Source organism: Accipiter gentilis, unplaced genomic scaffold (assembly GCF_929443795.1).
Source record: "Accipiter gentilis unplaced genomic scaffold, bAccGen1.1, whole genome shotgun sequence".
In the NCBI taxonomy this organism is placed as follows: domain Eukaryota; kingdom Metazoa; phylum Chordata; class Aves; order Accipitriformes; family Accipitridae; genus Astur; species Astur gentilis.
Window position 1 is genome coordinate 180,328 of NW_026060989.1, and position 15,175 is coordinate 195,502.

Genomic DNA, 15,175 nt, shown 5'->3' on the forward strand with positions numbered 1-15,175 from the left:
TTTGAAGAATGAAGCATTTGCTTTATGAACGGTACTTGAGGACGAATTCTGATGCTGCTACTAAAGTTTATTGAAAAATAGGCACTGATTTCAGTGATGATGCAGGTGTGGTTTCTGTTCATGCCTTAAATCTGAAAAGAAGAGAAGAGAAACCTCCATTTGAAGGAGGATTTTGTATGAAGGGTAATCAAACCAGTAACCTGCTTTAAGAACGACTTTAACATATTTGGAGCATCGGTTAAAGGCAAATAAGTCAAGTTTATCATATCCTCCTACATAAGCTGTGACTATTGAATACAGTCGGCAGTCCACCTCAGAACTTGCTGGTGTGCAACTGCAACGTGTTAAGTTGTAAGACTTCACAGCCACGAGCTGATGGGCCACACACAGTTCTCTCCGAGCATAAAGCGCTGTAAGTTTTAGTTTCTTGCACAGCAGTGACTCTTTTCAACATTAGTAACTATACAACAGGGTAAAAGGCAAATTTAGTGAATAATAATGTGTCGTTATCAGAGTAGCTGTTTGCATTTCACCATGATGCAGATGCTTTCTATAGCAGTTGTGTTGGCACATGTGTTAGAATTCGGTTAATTCTCTCCTGAACTCATTTAAACTTTTGGCTTCAACTGCATCACTGGCAATATGTTTCAGAATAGAATAATTATTTCCTTTAAAAAAAAACGGGGGTGGGGGGATAAGAAGAAGGGGTGGAGGAAGCGGGGATAAAAAAATCTGTTGTCTGCCAGTGCTGTGGGCTGCTCACTCATTTTTCTGTAGAACTTCTGGGGGGTTTTTGTTGTTGTTGTTTTTGTTGTTCTACCTTAATGCTAATAGGCATTTCTACCTTTTCTACCTTGTTTTTCTACCTAATGCTAATAGGCATTAGCCTATCCTCTGCACCTTTGGTCATTTCCTGAAGTTTGTCTGTAGTTTCCTACATTAGTAGGTAAATGTATCTATTTTACTTTACAGAGCTTTGCTAGTTTTTTTAATTATACAAGAAATTTAAGTCTTGGAACAAATGTCTTTGCTTATTGATTTTTGTGAGTAGCTGCAAAAATCTTATGTATTAGTTGCCCCTTTTAAAATTAAAATAAAAATGAATGCTATGCAAGAAATAGGTTGCAAGTAACTGTTAGCGTCTTACTACTGCTCGCTGTTGAGAGATCGTGGGAAGTGCAGAGAATTTGTGTTAAAAGTTACGGGCATTTTTCAAGACAGTTTTCCAGGTCTGAGGCGTGCTGAAATATCTCTTTCCTATGATAGTGTGTTTAGTTTCATTGACTTCAGCGGAACACACAGAATACATTGACTTAAACTAGCTGAGAATCTGATGATAAGGTTTTATACTCTACCTAACATAGTGTTGTGATGACCTGTTCCCTGAACTCAAAATTATGTTTGATGATCTTAACAGGAGGCCGGATCTTTGATCTGGAAATTATGCTGATAGCGACATTACAGAATCCAGGCTTGTAACTTCACTGGTTTCTTGCAGCCCCTCAAGTTCATGAAGGACAATAAAGACCCATTCTCTTTTGTTCTTGTGCTATAATCAGTGATGGAAGTATGACCTTGTCAGTTGTAAGAAGTGGCTTAACTGCTGTTGGAGTCTGCTTTTATGCCTGGAAAACCTGTTGATTTGCATGGGTTTGCACAGCTTGTGCTAATGACATGGCTGGAATGAGACAGGGTCTTGTGTATTCTGCAAGGGCTGTATATGGTCCTGGTTTATAGCTGGGTGGGAGGGATTGGTTCAAGTTACTTCTGATTTGCCCTATTTAATATCTTAAATAGGAGTGAACAGGGTGATTGGAACAGTTTCATTTTTACAAGAGGACATTTATAAATCGTTTTTTATCCTGTGTTAGAATTAAGATATGTATTTACTGGAGACAACGAGTCTAGCCTGAACACTGAAACAGCTCTGTTTTGGGCACACTATTAGAACTTTTTTAAAATTTTCAAATCATAACAGTCTGTCAGTTCATGCTTGTTGAGTCTGAGACATTAAGTGATGCCCTTTGAACAGGGAAACATTGCTAATAATTGATATTTGGTTTGTAGACTATACCTTTTGTATGCTCTAAAGTCACCTGTTGTTTCCCTTTCATTTATAAAAGTTCTGTTCGTCAAACCATATAAGCGCATACCTAAATTCAGTGTTAAACTTCCTGAATTGCTCTAAACTATTGTGTTGCTGTAAACTGTTTTGGCTGATAAACCTAAGCGGTCAGCTTGGTATTCCTCCATGTATATGTGATTAAGATGCAATAGCTCAGAACAAGTTACCAGGCAACTGCATGCTCCAGCTGCATAGGAGGCACAAAGCAGCTGGCCCGTTCCTTGTAATCAGTGGGAAAGTACAGATTCTCCTGTGACCTTGGTCACTTTTGTCTATAACATATTAGATAAGAGTATTTTGATACTCCTCTCGCAGTGGGAGAAACACTGCTTGTGTCTGTGCAGTGTGTGAAAATCACTTTACCAAGATGCTTTTATTTCTAAAACCCTTGGGAAAAAACCTCAAAACGGAGTTTTAAAACTTTTTTAGTCCAAGGCAAACTTCAGGATTCTCATTCTTACAAAGTATTTTACAATTGTGTAACCTTGTAGAGTGTACGGAGAATGAGGATCTTGCATGTGACATACTCAAAAGTTTCATTTCTGGTGTTCTACACGCTTCTACTGATCGCAGCGCCTTTGTTTCCTAAGGGCAACTGGCAACAGACAATGCGTATGGGTTTCAAGGCCCTGTGGAACAGAGAAGGTAGTTTGCCAGTGTTCTTACTGCTGTTGCAGACATTGTTTCAGTGGATTGAAAGTGGCACGTTCCAAGTACCTTTTCCTACCATTGCTGCGTATTTTTTTTTTTTTTTAATCCAGAAGAATGTTTCCGTACTTCCTTTCCCTTCCCTATAGGTGCATGTTGATTTACATTGCATGCTATTGCAGTGTTCTTAGTCTACCAGTTACAGATTACTCCTTTCAGTTCTTGTGCATTTCTGAATGTGTATCTACCTACTAAACTCACATTTCTTCAGACCTGATATGCAACTGCTACGGAAGTCAGCTATTGTGCTAGTTATGGTGTTTACCCCGTCAGTTGTTTTACTATCTAATAAGTACCTGATGACAGAGAAGGGGAGTGTCAGAAAATAGACCAGTCAGGTCAGGCTTTATGTTAGAAATGGTTTTCATAAGATTTAAGAGAATGCAGTTTTGGCATAAGGATTTACATACCGCTCCCGGTGTTCTGTTGGGCTGACGTTTTGCAAGAGGCTGAGGTGTTTTACTTTCAGAAGCTGTTTATGTAAATTGGCTTACCTCTGAGTAGTCTCCTTCAGCTGTGTGTAACGAAGAAATAAATGTGCATATCTAGACATGTGCATATGCAGATAGAATTGTAAGTACACAGCTGGGGATGATGCTTGTATTGGATGAGCGTAGAAATACAGAGAGGGACAGCACTGGGGAAAGAAGAACCTTTGAAGATAGTCTAGCGTTGCTCTCATTCTAGAGGTGAATGATCAACTTTCTGTACCATTCTTGACAAATGCTTGCCTAATTTATTCTTAAACATTTCCTGTAATTATTACTACTGTTGCAAAGATTGCCACATACCCTAAGTTTTTCAGGTTGTAATTTAAGCCCCATGATTCCGTGTAACTGTGTGCAGTGGATGCACACAAAAGTTCTTCCTTATAGCTACCTTTTAGAGTTTAAACATTGTTCTTTCTCTTCAGTATTGCCCTTTCTAGGTTAAGCGGCTGTTTTTCAATTTATGCTTTGAAGTCAGACTCCTGTACATCGTTGAGCACCCTCTTGGACTTACTGTAGACCCTCACCAGTTATACTACACCCTTCTTGAAAAGCAGTACATCATCTGGAGGGTTCAGCAGCTAATCCGTGCAAATGTAGCGCGGCAGAAATAATGCTTGGATGTACTACCTCAAGTGTGATGTGTGACGAGGATTCACTGGGCCTTTTGATTAGCAAGAAACGGTACATAAGAACTAGGTGACAGAAATAGGACACGAAGCTGGCACCCTGGTCTTCAAGCTTACAGTGCAGCTCCGTGGGCTTTGGCTGGCTAAAGAAGAGCATGAGGCACAGGAGAGAACTGCTGCTGGATCTTAGTGAAAGGATGGCAAGTCATTTGGAGAGAGGTTTTCAAAGCCAGGAATTCAAGTCGGGTGCCCAATTCCAGATTGCCTGTGACATCACTGTGTACTTCCCTCGCTTGTCTAACTTTGTGTTGTATATTGTCTAGCAGCTTTTCTTTGAAAGTTAACAAAGCTACACTTGTGTGATAGGTGATGTAATGATCTCATAACAATAGGCAAAATCCAAGTCACAGAAAATGCCAGCATTTGAAAGAGAGCCCTGATAAATTGCTAGTGCCTTATACCACTGCCACTTACCAGGCCTTCCATGTTAGAGCTGTCTTAATCATTGATGCTGTTTCCTCAGACTTGGAGCTGTAATACCTGCTTCTTGTTTCAGCGTATATTATGAAGTTGCTGATGGCACTGCCTTAGCCCTTTGGCTAAGAAGAATAGCAAATAATTTGTGGATTATCCGTAGAAGCAGCAGCCAAACAGCATTCTTTTCCAATCAATAGGGAAGAAAGCTGCTGCACCGGTTTGTCTGGGTTCCCTCATACCATAGGTCTTTCTCACATTTATTGATCCTTTTATATTTTCCAACTTGTTCAGGGTCAGCTGATGACAGGAGCATAATGTCACATCTTTGAAAAGTGCTTGTAACTGTGAAAAGAGGTTTGTTGACTTCCTCACGTGATAAGTAGACATTGAAGAAATTGCATGTTGCTCATCTCTTAAGTCAGAGACCGGAATTGGATAGATACTGTGTTACTAGAAAATAAAATACAGCTGGGCCCCTTGAGACAGAAATGTCTTGATGAAATCATGTCATATTATCACAGGGACGTAGTGACTGTTTTCTCAACTAACAAACAGATCCTAGGCAAAAAGAATGTTTGTTCCAAGTAATTCTGGTCAGTCTCCCAAGGCAGCGGATCTGCTTTGCAAATGAGAAAAAGTGGACCTAAATGTTGAAACAGGAAGGGCTATTTTTCTTCCCCAGTTCAAAATGGGCACAGCAGAGCCTGTATAGTATTCAAATTAGTAGCAGCTCCTTCGCCTGCTTGTTAGCAGACAGAGCAGAATCTGTACTTTCTCCTGTATGGCTCTTGAAAGAAACTTGGTTGAACTCCTTTGCTTGGTGGAAAAAAAAGTGGGATGTTGGATCAAGTGCAACTGTAGCAAATACTGAACTTCCTGAAACTATTTAGAGTGTTCATGTGTTGATACTCGTTAGAAAAAACCAAAACTTGAAAAAAATCGTATAAGGATTAAGCTATAAGATTGTTTTCAGGGGAAGAAAAGGAAAAAAAAAAAAAAGGAAAACTAAATGGAAGATAGTTTTAGAGAAAGTAACGTTCATAGCACTTGGAGGTAACATAGCTGTCTGTAAACAGGATGCTTAAGGAAAAGATACTTGGTCTCTTTATGATTCTTTCTGTGGCCTTCTGACTGAAAAGTCTGACTGTGTGAACCCTGGTTATCTGTGTTACAGAAAACTGATGTGCTTTGCAAGCTGAGATTCTTCTGCAACAGAGCAAAGTAGGAGAGACATGGTCTTGTGGTTTGGGTTACTATCATGTAATTTACACAGACTGTGTAACAGCCAATTTTGTGATTTAAAAACTTCATTTAACTGCTAAAGGATGAATGTGCCCCATGAATAGTTTCTCGTGTTCATGCACATTGCCAGTGATTTACTACTGAGAGAAGTCCTAGCAATTGTAAACAACTAGATAATTCATCAGAACATCACACATAAATATATCTCCAGTGATTTTTATATCACAGTTAGTCTAATGCATTAACTTTTTATCTGTGGAGCTCTTCCGTAATAATCTACTTCTCATTTTATGGGATAGACCATGAAAGAATTTCTTGAAATACCTAAAAGACAACATTGGATGACAAAAGGGGAGAGACAGAATGGGTTTTGAAGTGTCGATGCAGTATTACAGATTGTGTTGCCATTCATAGAGGAGAAGACTACTTTGGTTATGATACCAAAAGATTTCTCTTCCACATCTGTAAGCTACACTAATTATTTTATGCTTAGAAGCTTAAAAGATCCTGAGAAGTTAATTTCAAGCTCTTAGTAAAGTCTACATGGCGAACATGATATTATTCCCCTTGTGTGGTTTAGATTAACACGTATCTTTCTCAGTGACAACTATTAAACTGAATGATTTATTTTCACATATCATGGATATCAGAAATGATAAGAGTACGTAAATTGTTGGAGGTTTGGACTTACAAGTCTACTGAAGGCTTTAAGTGCCTGATTAATGTTTAAGAGCAGAAGAAACCCTACTGAATTCAGGTGGGACCATGTTTTTGTGAAGCAGCACAACTTGTTTTAGTACACCCCGTGCACTTTTGTACCCACACATACCCTACCCCCTGTGTCCGTGTCTCCCCCATATGCTCCCCGCTGCTCCACCCCACCCCCTTCACCCACACGAGTTTTTAACCCACACGAGTTGTTTCCCCCTGCGCCCCCTGCTCTCCTGTCTCCTGCCCTGCCTCCCTCCTTTCCCTCCTCCGTATTCCACACCACCACCCCCCATCATCCATCAGGCTCCAGACCCCTGATGTGTTGCCTGCACCATGTTCTCTGTAATTTTTTTCCTTCTTTTCCTTACAAGTTGTTGTTGTTTCTTTTTAATGATGATTAAACTGTTTTCGTTTCAAGCCACGAGTTTTCTCACTTTTGCCCTTTCCGATTGTCTCCCCGTCCCGCTGGGGGCGGGGGAGCGAGTGAGCGGTCGCGTGGGCCTTCGTTGCTGGCTGGCGTTAAACCAGGACACGAGGTGAGTTGCAAGCCCTGTCTGGCTAATGCTGGAGGCTCTCTGTGTTCCTCCTGCCATCTCGACGGGCCGTCCTTGTTCTTCATCGCCGCTTTATAGCGAGCGCCTCTCGCTCTGTAAGCGGCAGTACTGGGGCCGTGTTGCAGGCGGCAAAGGGCAGTTGTGACGCTTGCTGGCAGGAGCGGCAAGGAGTGCGGAGCCACGCTCCTGTAGGGAGCAAAGATGGAACCTCGAGGGCTCTGTGGTCCTCTGCTGAGGACATCTAATATCCCGACAGGCCTCTTTGCTTTCCCTGCCTCACGTCTGATTACTTTGCACGCCAGAGGGCAGGGCGGTAAGTAACACTGTGCAGCGTCTTTTCGATAAGAGACAAGCCCCGCGCAAGAAGCCTTGCGTGCGTGCAGGATTAGGAGAGCAGCGTTCTGATAGCACGGAGGTGCCCACCCCGACCGAGCCCCAGGGTCGCCGGGGTATCGCTGGCTTGCAGGTGGGCCGCTCGCATCTGGTGTGCTGGGCCGCGGCCTTTCCTGCCGAACAGAGCTGCCCCTCTGGCACGAAGCAGCTTTGGGTCTCTTGTGGCCTGCCTTCAGGCTGTCACCTGAACCAGGCGTTATTTTTTGTTGTAAATCTCTCGCCAGCGTCTGCTGCCTGGCTGCTGTCGCTCCTGCAACCCTGATGCCACATGCAGAAGGATACAGCAGACCCTGGGGCTTGCTGAGGTGCACCACGGGGTCCGTATGCCGCACGGCCACATAGCGTGCGAGCGAGCGAGGCTCCGTGCCTAGGAAGCCTCGTCTTGCAAGACCTGTGTTACTCCTAGGGGGAGGATGGCCGTGCTGCCGGAGTTACAGAAGAGGTGGGGAGCAGGAGAGGAGCAGAAAGAAGCATCTGAACTGGCAAATTCTCCTGGCAGTGCCAAGAACAAGAGCTGTGGTGAGCCCTGGGCCCTCGGGGCCCCGTCTCCCCTCTTCGGCGTTCTGGTCCCTCCCCTGGTCCCTTCTCTTTCCCACACCCCTGCCCATTTTTTCTTTTTTTTTTTTTTTTTTTCTTTCCTCCCTTGTACCTCTGATACTGAAAAGCTGGTCAAAGAAACTCCCTAAGACTCGTTTTGGAGTTTTAGAAAGCGGGCATTCTTCATTGCAGTGCTGGATGCACGGGGGATAGTTCCACCTAGTGTGCATGCCACAGCTTTAGCACAAACAGGTTATATAGAATAACTAATTGCTTATTAATCAGATTAGTACACATATACATAAAAACGACGGCAACCGATTATCATAGTACTGCCTACATCCAATCATGCGCAATGAAGGATCCATTTGAGATGAAGGGCTGCTTTTGCGACCACCGACCTATTTGAAGTTCTTGCTGGCTGTCCTCGAAGTCTTTATTCTTGTCCTTGTTCTTTGATCTTGAAGCTTAATGCAGTTTCAATCACATGTGGTCAGTTTCAGCATTGTTCTCATTTAGCGTACAGGAACATCTAGTCATAAGAGCAAAGAACTGCAAAACTTATGAATAATTACTAGTTAGTCACTTCACTACACTTTTGTAATTATGTCCCCAGGTACCCTTTGTCTACTGTTTCAACAATAATGTTAATACATGATCATTTATCAAATCTCACTTATACAGTTATCTAACAGCAAACCAGTTTTCATCAGTCTACATTCTAAAGGAAGTGTTGTATTGTGAGCTGACCTGTTTAGCTCGAGTCCTAATTAGGGCAGCTGCTAGCCTCCCCCTTTGCTGGAATTCCTCTACTCATTTGGTGTTATTTTCTTAATATGCTGAAATACAGTTTGTGATTTTAATTTTTCAGATGTGTTGTCATAAGGGTGTGGTGATGCTCAACAGATGCCCCATCCTGTGGGAAGCACCCCCTCCATGGGGCAGGCAGTGTGGATTATCTGGTGTTGGGTCAAGAACCCAGAGCGGAATTGCTGTTGCAGATTATCCCAGATGAGGTTACCTACTCTGGATTACCTGGGTGGAGCCCCTGGTGAAGGTAAACCTCATGCATGACCCCCCCCAGCCTGTGCATGTTCTTGTGCACATATCTTACCACCGCAAACTAGCCATCTAACCCACCTTCCCTGTGAGTTTTTTCCCATGCCGATTGGTGGGGGCATCACCCCCTTCCCCCCACCCGCTGTGTAGCCCTGAAGTTCCATGTTTTCTTGGTGTCATTTGTGGCTGCAGCCCCCCTCCCCCCCACCCCAAACCGCGGGGGTGTGGCTTCTGCTGACCCTTTCCTGCATGACTGCAGGGGGTGTTGTTGCCCCCCTGCCCTGCCCTGGCCTGTCCTTGTAGGGCATGGCTGCTGCCTGTTCCCCCCCATGTATTTCCATGGGGTTTTTTTGGTGTCTTTTGTGCTTTGGGGCTCTTGTACCTCTGTTAAGGGAGTCAGCTGGAGACATGCTCAGGGGGACTCTGCATCATTGGCTATTCACAGGAAATAATTTGTTGTGCAACCAGAGATATTTTGGAGACGGAATTCTTAAGGGATCTAATTCTGCTTTTTGATTCATTCCTATCCAGAAGGTAGTTCTGGTAGAAGTAAGGAGGTATGCACAGTCTTGCTAGAAATGAAGCATAACCCCAGAGTGTTTTGGCTTTTTTATAGGAAACTAAAGCACATCATTTTTGATAACAACATTGTCATTGCATTTAATGAGCTAGTTTCCTACCTAGTTTGGAAGGGCATCTATTGTTTTCTATCTAGGCCCCAGACAAATTAAGTTGAATTCCCTACCTGGTCCCATTGCTGATGCAATAGGTGTAGCTGTAGCACAGGAGCAGGCATCATCGTTGTCAGTAAGGGTCACTTTCTCTGTTCAGGGTCTCATTTGCTGTAAATTTAAGGCAGGTGAGAACAGTGCTGCTGCTCCTCCAGCTGACTTTATAGCTGCTGGTGGTTTGCCCTTCCCCTTTCCCAGGGGATTGTGCTAAGGGTGGTGGGCGGGGGCTCGGGGGTATTTGAGCCACAGGCTCTGCTGAGGGAGCTCATTGTGCTCCTGGGTTTCTCTGGTGTTGGTGCTTAGTTCTTCCTTGAGTGCTTTGCAGCTTTTGAGCTGGCTCAGCCCTTTGGGAAGAGGTGTCTGCCTGAGGTAAGAGCTTCAGGACCAGTCAAGGTTCAGCAGCATGTGTGGTAGAAAGTAACACTTTGTCCTGGGTTCAGCTGGGATAGAGTTAATTTTTACAGGAACCTGGGATGTGGGGGGCATAGCTGGGGCAGCTGACCTGAACTAGCCAAGGAGCTATTCCATACCATGTGATATCATGCTCAGTATATAAATGGGGATCGGGCCCGGGGAGCGCTCGACTTTCGGTGGGGGAAGTGGTGGAGCGTTGGGTTCCAGGTGGTGAGCAGTTGCACTGTGCATCACTCTTTTTGTTTACTCTTTCGTTAGTACCGTTGTTGTTGTTGTTGTTGCAATTTTGTTTTGTGTTGTCCCAGTAAACTGCCTGTATCTTAACCCTTGAGGTTCCTTTTTTTTTTTTCCTTTTCTCTCCTCTGTCTCCTCCCTATCCCACCGGAGGGGGGCGGGAGGAGTGAGCGAGCGGCTGCGTGGTCCTTTGTTACCGGCTGGGCTGAAACCACGACACACTTGTATGCAGCTTTTTTTTTTTCCCCCTTTCTTTTTTTCAGGTCAGTAATTTTGTTTCGAGTGTTCTGTTTCTCGAAATGAGCATTCAGTGATGGAGTTAAGTATTCTTTATTGCAGCGCTGGAAGAACGGAGGATCGCTCCTCCAAATGTGCTTTCTGGCTGGGACTAATTGTATAGGTTAAATACCTGCCTTACATACATATTCATAAAATTTCTGAGAAATAATATACATATTCATTGATTTTCCGAGAAGTCATTAGCATATGTAAATGTCCTTTATGCATGCGTGTTGAAGGTCTTCGGTGGTCTTCTGGAGTCCTCTGCTGGTCTTCCGTAGTCTTCCTCACTTGTCCGCTGTTTGAACTTTGTTGTACGAGTTTGCGCAGTACGATCCCCTTCTGGGCCCCACAAACAACTTCTCTGCTTATCACCTAGCTTTTGGCTCAGTCACCACAAGAGACAGAACATATTTTCTTATCAAACAGAATACCTCCTCAAAGAGGGCATGTTATTTTGTCTTATATTACAGACACAGGAATCTTGTGCTTTATGTCCTTGGCTTGTCTATGTAAATCAACTTACGGAGGCAGTTGTTAACCTTCTAACAAATTCCTGAGTCTTTTATTTAGCAATACACTGAGTCTAAACATACGTTCTATTTCTACATCTACTAGGCCTAGTGTCAGTTTCTGCATCAGTTCAGGGGTAGAAAGATGGTTTAATAGTATGCATTGTTTGGGGTTTTTTTTGTTGTTTGTTTTTTTTTTTTATTCTTCATGCATTGTGTTTTCCTGCAATTCCCAACTTTATTGAAGAAGGAACGTTGTTTTTTTAACAGTTCTGCTGTGTAAGTTGTTATCTCTCTTAACGGGACTGATGGTGACATTGTTTAGCAGGGGTTAGGGTGAGCATCTTGTATGTATTTGTATATGGAGTTTTAGTACTACTGATGAAAGCAGAAGGGCCGTGAGGCACAGTGCCCTTCAGGGTTTGGGGTGCCTTTCCTCATTGCCCACAGAATGCCACGTTGTCCTTAGAATCTTTGCAGCTGGTGGCAGGCCCCTTGTAGATTACAAGGCTTGGGACTTGACTTTCTTTTGTGGGCATGTAGCAGAGCTCAGAGTCTCTGGGGAGCTGTAGGTTAGGGGGTGCCCCCAGAATTTGGGATGTTGCTCAGAAGAGCGGCTCTTGAGGAGTAGCCACTGAAGGGGGTTCAGGAGTGCAGATTGAGGGCAGGAGGTGTCAGGAAGCAGTGGGGTTCCTTTCCTGACAGTTGAGGAGAAGAAAAGGGGTTTCTTAAGTTTTGGGACTGCTGGGGAAAGGGAGGAGGGTTCACCAGCCCTTCTCAGAGGAGTTTTGCAGTTGGATTTGAATGTCATAGAATCGTAGAATGGTTTGGGTTGGAAGGCACCATAAAGATCCTCTAGTTCCAACCCTCCCCCATGGACGCCGTCCACAAGACCAGGTTGCTGAAAGCCCCATCTGACTTGGCCTTGAATGCTTCCAGGGAGGGAGCATCCGCAGGTTCTCTGGGCAACGCGTTCCAGTGCCTCGCCACCCCTAGTGAGAAACGTCTTCCTAACGCCTAAACTAAATGTACCCTCCTTAGGACTAAAGCCATTACCGCCTTGTCCTATGGCTGTACTCCCTTGTAAAAAGTCCCTCTGCAGGTTTCTTATAGGCACCCTTTACGTACCGTGAAGTCTGCTATAAGGTCTCCCGAAAAGCTGCATGCCGGTGAGCGGTCCGAGAAGGTGAGGCGGTCGTCGGCCGGGTCGGTGTTGAATAGCAAAGTATTATGGGGCTGCTCGGTTCAGCCTTTACCTTCTGTTGTGGAGGTGCTGTGTGGGCTATCTTTGAATTGGATGAGCGTTTCAGGTGAGCTGTGGGTTAGCGAGGAGGAGCGTGGGGCCGATGGCTTCTCACGAGTGCCACGCTAACGTGGTTTCTCTCGGTACCTTAGATACCACGAGTGATGATGGCTGCAGGGTCTGAGTCTGGAATGAGCGGGGAAGTGAACACGGTGGCACTTGTGAGGAGGGGGGAGTTGGGGAAGTAGTTGGCGTTGGCCAGCGGGATGCTTACTCCCTTTTCTGATTTGTTTGTGTTTGGTTTTTTCATTGCAGATGTTGAAGAGCAATGTTCGCCTTGAGGAACATCCCAGTTAGCCCGTGTGGTTTTGTGGAGGATGGATTTGGACCCTCAGCCCTCTGAAAGCTAAGTTGAGGGACCAGGCTGAGAGGAAGGGACAAAGCTGGGAATAGCAGGGAGGAGTTTTAAAGTTAGCGCAGGAGAGAGGGCTGTCCCAAAGCAGTCGCCTTTGCGCAGGAGAAGGGAGCGGGTTGCTTTTCAGCACGAGACCCGTGTGTGCCGGGCAGGGCAGTTCCAGCCCGTGTCCGTGGTGGCGTGTAGTTTGTGTAGTCTGTCTTGTGCGCTTAGACCTTCCTCGGGTCTCGATGTCCTTGTCGCGCTTTGCGCCAGAGGAGCGAGGCATGCGCTTCGGGTGCTGTCCCTAGGGTTTTGAATGCTCTTACTCATTGGCCTGGTGCCAATCGGGTGCTTCTTTTCTTGCGCTCGGAGCTCTAAAGCATGGATCGGTCTTGGCGGGTTCCGGTCAGTGCTCTATGGCAGCATTTTTTCAGCCTGCATCGGCAGCTCTGCTCTCTAGCCGTCCGTTTTCTCGGAGTGGGACTTCTTCCCCGCATCCTGACATCCTTAGGTCTCGACGCCAGGCTTCTGGCGCATCTGTCGTCTGGGTTTTGACAGTGCTGTCTTGTAACGGGCCGCTCCGTTTGACTCCTCTGGGTCTGCTGTGGAGCCTCCTGGCCTCGCGGTTGCGGCCCCGTAGGTCATCTTGCCCGACGGCGCCTCCCGTCCGGGGGTCATTCTTCTTGCTGAGAGTTTTCTCTCTCGTTGAATCACCTCGTTGGTGGCGTTCCACGTGGTGACGTTCTGCACACGGTGTGCTTGGCTTGGAGCTGCTCTGCCTGGGGGGGTGTGGAGTCAGGGGTAGGTGGAACAGCGATAAGAGTCTACAGGTGAAACGTTGATGTGCCTAGACCGTTTAGGCGAGGGTTGTACAGTCATCTCGGCTCGAGTAGCCATCAGCGGCCTGCGCGGACAGCCGTGCCGATAGTGTTTCACAGAGACAATTGGAGCCGTGTGGCAGGGGTTGTTGAGGGGCAGTGAAGCGGATTTGAGTCTCTAAGGTGTTAAGACTTGCACGTGATGGGCTCCAAGTTTGGCCCTGGGTTTTTTTGGTTGGTGGGGTGTAGGGTTTAGGGTTACTCCGTGCGGGGCCCGGATGATAGAACACCAGTATGATGATCAAAGTCGCCCCTTTATTGAGCTTAGCTGATCATTCTTACACAATTCTCTAAGTTGTTTAGAAGCTTTGATTGGCTGCTGCACGCAAGCATGTGGTGTCCACGCGCACAAGCGTAAGCGGTGATTGGTTACATCGATACTGTCCACGCGTAGAAACATAAGATACAGTTAGTTATACTCGCTCTGTACACGTGCATACACACAGGATATAATTGGCTATGTTAGAGCATGCAAAACTTGTCTTAGTCCAACTGGTCGAGATAAGCCCCTGAATTGAGGTCGGTTGTGCCAAGTTCCCTTTATCGTGGAATGTGCACCTGTGTTTTTCTAATTGGGATCTTTCTTCTTCTATCTTCTTGTTTGTTCTGTTCAGAGCCTTCAAAGGTGTCTGGAACTCTCTTGCGACCATGAGCTACTTTCAGGGCCAGTAACTAAGTTCCATATAATTGAACCCTACAGTGGGCAGGGGGGTGTGTGTGTTGGGTTTTTTTGTTGTTTTTTTGTTTGTTTTTTGGTTGTGTGTTGTTTTTTTTTTGTTGTTGTTTTTAAAATGACAGGCTGTAGCTGCATTCCAGATGGTCTTTGTAGATGGAATCAAGACCTCTGGAGTTGTGAAGCTCTTGCTCTGCATCCAGGTGACTCATTCAATATGTTTGGTTTGGGTTTTTTTCAGATGTGGAGGGACAGGATGTGTCCCACAGAGCGATGGGGGAAGGCAGCAGAGCACTGTAAGGAGTTGAGTCTGTGAGTGGACTCTGAAGGAAGATGCATCCGGTGGCTCTATGAGACTGCTTTGCTTTGCTGTGTTTTGCAGTTTTCTTGCATTGTATTGGTCTGTATTTGCCTTTGCCCTGTGGTGTTTTGTTGTGTATTTGTATCGACTGTCATGTGAGACTGTCTCGCATTGCCTGGCCCTGCATTGTGTTTTGTATTGCAGTGCTCTGTACTTGTATGGATTGCCACCTGAGACTGCCTTGCCTTCTATGGTTCTGTATTGGTTTTGTATTGTTTTGGTCTGTACTTGTATTGACTGTCACGTGAGAGTCTCTTGCATTGGCCCTGTTCTGTTTTGTCTGGTATGGCAAGGCTCTGAGTTGTTTTGCCTTGACTGAGGTAAGAGTACTGCCTTGTATGGCATTACATTTGCATGTGAATTACATGGCTCTATGTTTGTGTGTGTCTTGTATGGCATTGTAGAGGCAGCGTAGAAGGTTTAATGACTTTGGGCTCTTTGCATGCAGAGTTGAGGGGATCGCAATTGGACTGTGAACTAGCATTGAGTAAGGCAGGAACTGGGCAATGGTGTTCATCTTGTTTATGCAG

The 15,175-nt window shown here is 45.2% G+C and overlaps 2 protein-coding genes and 1 long non-coding RNA gene across 46 annotated transcripts in view; 2 read left to right on the forward strand and 1 right to left on the reverse strand.

Annotated features, from left to right (window-relative positions):
• LOC126037256 (uncharacterized protein DKFZp434B061-like) overlaps positions 1-15,175 on the reverse strand; it is a 306,771-nt gene that overhangs the window by 179,128 nt on the left and 112,468 nt on the right. The gene's annotated exons all lie outside the window — the stretch shown is intronic.
• The window catches only part of LOC126037255 (electroneutral sodium bicarbonate exchanger 1-like), a 126,871-nt gene that overhangs the window by 90,140 nt on the left and 21,556 nt on the right, over positions 1-15,175 (forward strand). The window contains exon 1 of one of the 18 annotated variants that reach the window (XR_007505566.1): positions 14,156-14,596. The exons of 16 other annotated variants lie outside the window; for them this stretch is intronic. The gene's annotated coding sequence lies outside the window, so the exon portion shown is untranslated. Of the gene's footprint in view, positions 1-14,155; positions 14,597-15,175 lie in introns of those variants that run through there. One more of the 18 variants, XR_007505570.1, reaches the window with a different exon arrangement.
• Positions 6,716-8,870, forward strand: LOC126037259 (uncharacterized). Its single transcript, XR_007505576.1, has 3 exons — positions 6,716-6,916; positions 7,734-7,846; positions 8,736-8,870. It is a non-coding gene; the product is annotated as an uncharacterized LOC126037259 (long non-coding RNA).